At 37.1% G+C, this 6,862-nt stretch overlaps 1 pseudogene; it reads left to right on the forward strand.

The window, feature by feature from the left end:
* On the forward strand, positions 5,863 to 6,415 carry LOC109845902 (annotated as a pseudogene).

Consider the following 6,862-nt stretch of genomic DNA (forward strand, 5'->3'; position numbering starts at 1 on the left):
TCATCTCTTGAATGGATAATTGCTTATCTAGACCATGTAATTCATTGATGATATTAGTAAACCGGGAAACATAGCATCAATAGATTCATTAGGAAGCATTTTAAATAGCTCATAATCATGCATGAGTCCACTAATCTTAGATTCCTTAACTTGGGGTGTTCCTTCATGTGTGACACATAATTTTTGCCAAATTTCGTATGCGGTTGCACACGTGGAACTGTGAAGAGTGGTGGTCTAGTGGTGGATTGTCCTTCTAACATATGCATATTCAAAGAAGCCTCCATTAGATCTTTTCTCTAAGGTTGTTAAACCAAAAACTGATATAGAGACCAAGCTCTGATACCAATTGTTGGACCCTAGAGGGGGGGTGATTAGGGTCAAGAGGCTCTAATATGCAATTAAAAATCAGCACAAGCAAACCACAAAACAGAAATGCGATAAAAGTAAGAGAGATAAGGTTAGGAGTTCGTTATCCTTGACGCGCGATGTGTTAACGAGGTTCGGCCCTCTGGCCTACGTCCCCGCTCCCCACTCTCGAGGAGAAATCCACTACACACCCGGTTTGGAAGCCGGAACTTCGTCTACACAGCGATCTCCACAGATCTCTCTCACTACACAGTTTGATCTCACAGATCACACTCCCTCACAGTAGATCTCCACAGATCTCACTCACACAGCAGAAGAAAGAAATGCAAGAACCTCTCTTTACACAGCCCTTATAGCAAAGAGAAGGTATACTGAAGCTGGGAGGTGAATCACACTTGAAACAGAGAGAAAAACAGAGTTTTGAAAATTTACTCAGGAAACAGAAAAAGCTCTCTGGTTTTTCAAACGTTAGGGCTAAGGAAGAAGAAGAGGTCTGGGGGGTTTATATAGAAAAGTTTAAATCATTTTAAAACAAAAACAAATCTTCCCAAATGAGATAATAATCTCTTCTTCAGACCCTCATCACAGACTGTGCCAAACACTAACAAGTGAAAGCACAGTAAACGATGTAAATGACCGTTTAAAAAAGTCGCGGCTGACCAGAGGCAAAAATCGGTTGACCGAAGGAAATTTCGGTCGACCGAAAAATGCCTTCGGTCGACCGACCGAAAAATTCGGTCGACCGCGAGCAGCTAAGGAAATATGGTAAAACACGCAGAGACTCATCGGTCGACCGGCACGGTCGACCGATTAAAGATTGAAAATTCGGTCGACCGCACCGATCGACCGACGACACTCTAGAAACATACTGAAGAAAGGTCATCGGATCTGTCGACCGGACCGGTCGACCGATTTCTGATATTTTCTGAAATCTGATATTTGACCAACTTGAAATATTTGCAAAATATTTATTTGACCTCTGAAAATTCTGAAACTTTGTAAAATGTTTTTAATACTAAAAACAAACTGCTTGGAAAAAGAATTTTGCAGATAGATACTCATACTTGTGAAAATAGTATTTTGTGAAAAACGCTTAAAAGCACAAGTCTAAAAACGTGTGTGTGATTCCCAATAGCTTCAAGTAAACTCAGTAACTCTTTGCCTACATTCTAGCACTAGAGAGAAAAACAAAAGAAGCTAATATCCTCATATAGATAGCAATATACTATAGCTTGAATCGGGTGAAGCTTTTGATCGAATTTGTCGTTCTTGAAATAACGTTGCTTCATCTCTTGGCCTCCTCCTCCTTTGAATATCTTCGTTGTAGCATATATTCCATCCATCCTCCATTAATGGCACTAACGAGCTTGACAAATGAGTTTACTACATATACACTCAATAAGCCATTAGTACCGATAATGGTGGTTGTAAGAACATCATCAAAACATAAGGGCTAACACCTCTCACTACTACAAATTCATTTGGAACTCCCTTACTCCTTTGAAGGTTAAAGTGTTTTTCTGGATTGCCAGCAAGCACAAGTTGAATACCAGGGAGAATATGGCTGCTAAAGGTTGGGAAGGTAGTCCGCTCTACCCTCTTTGCAATGAGGTCATCGAATCTCATGATCACCTATTCACTAGGTGTGCCATCTTGTCTTCAACGTGGTCTCTTCTTCTTCCACTCATCCCATCTATTGATCGGCCTCAAAACCTGAAAGACATGATCTCTCTCAATTTCATTTCTGCAATCAATCAGGACATCATTTTATTTTGGAGAGTCCTTTTGTCGTGCTTCTGTTGGTGTTTATGGAATAGCCGCAACAACTTCATCTTTAATGGGATCGAAGTCTGTCATCATCGCATTGCTTCTAATGTAGCTAGACATGTTCTATCTTGGACGGGTTTTAACACTAGTAAATCTGGACCTAAGCTCCATCAAGCAGCAATCAACCTGGGACTGAAGCATATCGCACAATCTAACAGCGATGCTGATGTGGGTGATAACTTCTCAACCGCAGGTTGATCCTCCTATCCTCCTCTCTGTTGTCTTTCTGGCCTCCTTTTGAAGACGCTGAAGCTCTCAGCCTATTTTGGAGCTTTTCGCGTCTTGTTTGATGCTTGGCAGAGGTTGAAGTATTTAGTCTATTTTGGAGCACTTGTTGTTTTGTTTTGATGCTCTCTAGTGCTTATGTGTAGCAAGTCTTATTGAGTCTAGTTTTTTTTTACCACTCTTTGGTTAGACTTGTATCAGTTGTCAGATCTGTAATTTGTTACTAGAAACATCTTATATATATATATTTTAATGCAGGGTATCTCACCATGTTTTCAGTCAAAAAAAGATAGCATATTCATCATATTACAAATTTTTGGCATTTGGCAATGCTACAATTTGAGCTTGAAACAAACAAAAATATTACAAATTGTAGTATTTCAAATCCCAAAATATTAATGAAACAAACAACATTTTAGAAATCCCAACTCATAACAAAACACCTATGGATTTCAAATTCCATGGTGAAATCCATATCCTAAAATTATAGGATTTGAAACAAACACCTCCTTAACAATTGCCAGCACGTTCAGGATTTTTTGGAAGAGACCCATTTGAATCGGTCAAATTGGGAACATTTTACAGCTTAAATAAAGGAATTAAAAAAAACTGTAAAACGAACCAAGGCAAAAAGGTGTAAAGGAAATTTGTTCTCACCAGAATTGAGAGCTTTCTCAAGCTCTTCTTCTTCTTCTTCTCCGCTAGAAGAAAATCTTGATTGAAATTAATTACAAAATAGTTTGAGGCTAATTGAAGGGGCTCTTTAAAGGGGTTTTTTCGTAGCGACCACTTAGAAAATAGGATAATAATAAGGGAACCATCATTCATTTCTAGTTTATACATAACTCCTCTTTAAAATGAATTTTTACTACGATCAATAATCTCCGGTGAAACTTTTTACTGAAAATTTAAAATTATTGTTAAAAAATCACATTCAAAGTATTTAGGTCTGGATGCAACTCATATATTTTGAACTTGAATATTTTCAGATTACTTTTGAATTTTTAGTGAAAATTTATTTAGGAGGTGGTTGATTGCAACAAAACCTATTTTAAAGGTTATTATATATAAATTAAAATTGAAATTGAAACATGATTTATGTATACTTACTCTGTGTTTAAGGTGGTTTTTAGGGGGGGAAACCATTTTTAAAGCCATGGGATTGGAAGAATAGAAAAAGGGATTAATTACACTAAGGTACCATGAGGTCTGATTAATTAAATGGGTGATTTTGGAGTCTATGTATCTACAAGGGTGATTCTAAGATTACTAATTGTAATTATATGGGCAACCTCGGGACTAGCTGGTTATTTAGGCTTCAAGATCACCCGTGTAATTACAAATAGCAACCTCAGGGTCGTCCGTGCAAACACGCAAATTCCAAAGTCACTCGTGTATTGATATCATTTCTCATGATACCGGAATGTAATTGATCCTTAAAAAAGAAATAAAATCTTAAAAAGTAGTAGATTTTTTTATTGCAACTACTTAAGAAATGCAAATAGAAGAATGTCGTAGGAATAATACCACTTTCTATCTCCAATTTTCTATTTTTGACATTATCTCCAGTAAATGTTGTATTTTATATTTTTTTAAAACAAATCTCAGCTTTGATTCGGATTAATAAATAATACATCTGTAACTATTTATCACAACTAAATATATTTTTTTAAGAAAAAGTAGGGCGATATTCCCTACTCAAAAATATATTAATACAATGAACTATATCGCGACTAATATTGTATGGATTAACCAATAATTCAATAGACTCAATTATGTTGTAACCACTAATTCGATGGACTCAATTTTATTGTAAACTCCTTGAATTTAACTGATTTTAGAGATTTCTTCTTATAAAAAGTTAATAAATACAATAGATTGAGAAATCAATTATTACATCGATGAAAAAGAAAATAACAAATTTCAAGGTAAAATTATGTTTAGACCCCAAAATTAAAATGCTCATGTGATCAAGTTATTGCACTTTTGCTAATGTATTTTAGCCCCCAAAATAATTTTTCATGTGGTAGTTCTTCTCAATCCTTTTTTTCATCCCTAAAATAACAATCATGTTCTGTTAGGATTCCAAGAGGATGTAGTGGGATTAGTGGGAAAATTGTCATATAGTTATTATGTAGTAAAAATAGTTACCACTAAATGGAAGAGACAGATGAGACATTGAGAAATATAATCAATAAAATGTATTAGGATTATACTTGTTCTTATCTAGATGAATCGATGAATACAATCTCGATGTTCCTCTCCAAATATTCTTCCTGGTTCTTATTTTTCTTCTTGTTTCCTCTAATCTAAGCTCTGCAATTAACGTTATAAAAAAATTGTTAATCTTTGAAGATGGATGTTAAGTTTACAAAATAGATGTCAATTTTATACTTCACATGTTAATGATTTAAGTCATATGATAATCTCAAAAAATAGATGTTAACTATGTAGAGTAGTTGCTAATTCATATAGCTAACATCAATTTGTTAAACTTAGCAATAAATTCATTGAATTAACATATCTGTTAAACTCAACAGCTAAATCATACAGTTATCTATCTGGTAAAGCTAACATCTAAGTCATATAGTTAACATCTATCTGTTAAAATTTGGCTAAATATCTACCTTAAAACATAGATATTAATTGTAATTATTAAGTGTTAACTTTAGTGTAACTTTAGGAGATGTCTGTTTTAACCAAAGAAAACAACCTTTGAGTGATGCAGCAGCAGCTGTGGGAAAGAGGTGCAGAAATGTTTGAGGGAAGGGCAAAATGAAAAAGAGAGGCCGTAATGGCAAAAAAGTTAATGGTTGAGAAAAGATGAGAAGAAGGATGTAATTGCAGACGTGGTGGAAAAAGATATAATAGTTGATGAGAGGGAGAAGAAGGAACATTTAGACATAGATTCATGAGGAAGAAAAAGAGAGAGATGAGAGACTAGGGGAGATTATGACTTTTCTTTGTGCTGAGGTGGCGGCAAAAAGGGAGGATTCTTCACATGAGAAATTGAGTTTTAGAGATTTTACACATGGGTGAAAAGTGCAAGGGGTTGACCATATGAATCTTTATAATTTAGGGTCCTAACACAATTTTTCCAAATTTTACTCATGACCGAAGGTGCAAAAAGATGATTTGATAATTTTCTAATCAGCTTGAGAATAAAGAACATAGTACTTAGTAGGACAATTTTTTAAAAATGATCATTTTTTAAAATGACCATTTTTTTAAAATTAATAAGTAAAATCGACCATTTAAAAAATTATTCAGCAAAATCGACCCTTTTCAGCGAAAAGGGTTGATTTTACAGATTTTGAACTGCACGGGACTATTAGTCCTGTGCAGTTCTCCTAAAAAACCCTAAAATAGTCTCGTGCAGTTCTTCTAAAAACCCCAAGATCACCACTTCGCACTCTCTCTCTTTTCAATTGAACCTCATGCGATTCTCCACCTGCCTCCACTCCAGTAGCAGCCGCCCCCACCATCTCCGTCGACGACAGGCTCCTCGACTCCATCCTATCCTACTTCGGCTCCGCCAACGACCTCCAGACGGTCTCCGTCTCCGATCTCACTAAGAGTAAGAAAGCCATCCTCTTCGCTATCCCCGGAGCCTTCACCCCCAACCTGCTCCCAGAAACACCTCCCTGGCTTCGTGGAGAAAGTCGCTGATCTCAAGGCCAAGGGCGTCGACACTATCGCCTACGTCTCCGTCGACGACGCCTTTGTCATCAAGGCCTGGAAGGAGAGCCTCAATGTGGGCGCCGACAACATCCTCATGCTCTCAGAAGGCAACGACTACTTCACCGGGGCTCTTGGTGTCCAGCTCGAACTCAACAACAAGCCCGTGGGCCTTGGAGTCGGATCCAAACGCTATGCCCTTAGGGGAGAGGTTGAGGAGGCGGGAGAGGTTTTCGATGGAGGAGCAGAAGTAGTGGGATACGGTGTCGGCGAGGAGGTAGAAGAGGGCGAGAAGGGAGAGGACGAGGAGAGTGTGTGAAGTGATGATTTTGGGGTCTTTTTGTTGGGATTGTATCTTTGATTCTTTGTAGAACTTCATGAGAATTAGATAGGGTTAGAAATCTATCATGATTAGGAGTTTGTGTTCCATCACGATTAGGAGTTTGATCCTATTTTAATTAGGAAGTTAGGCTAGAGATAGGGTTTTGGTTTCCCTATATATATTTTTCTATTGTTGGAGGAAAAACTAAGAAGAAGAGAGTAGAGAGAAGATGTAGTGGAGAGAGAGAGAGAGAGAGAGAGAGAGAGAGAGAGAGAAAGCCAATATTCTTGTAATCTAGGGTTAGCATAGGGCGTAGCTTGATTCAAGAATATTGTGCAAGAGGCGAGGGTTTCGTGATCTTTATTCGTGCAAAAGATTACAATGAGTGAGCTTTGGAGAGAATATGAGAGTTGATTTTGTATGTGATGTTGAGAGATTTAGAGA

Source organism: Asparagus officinalis, chromosome 6, assembly GCF_001876935.1.
Source record: "Asparagus officinalis chromosome 6, Aspof.V1, whole genome shotgun sequence".
Classification (NCBI taxonomy): domain Eukaryota; kingdom Viridiplantae; phylum Streptophyta; class Magnoliopsida; order Asparagales; family Asparagaceae; genus Asparagus; species Asparagus officinalis.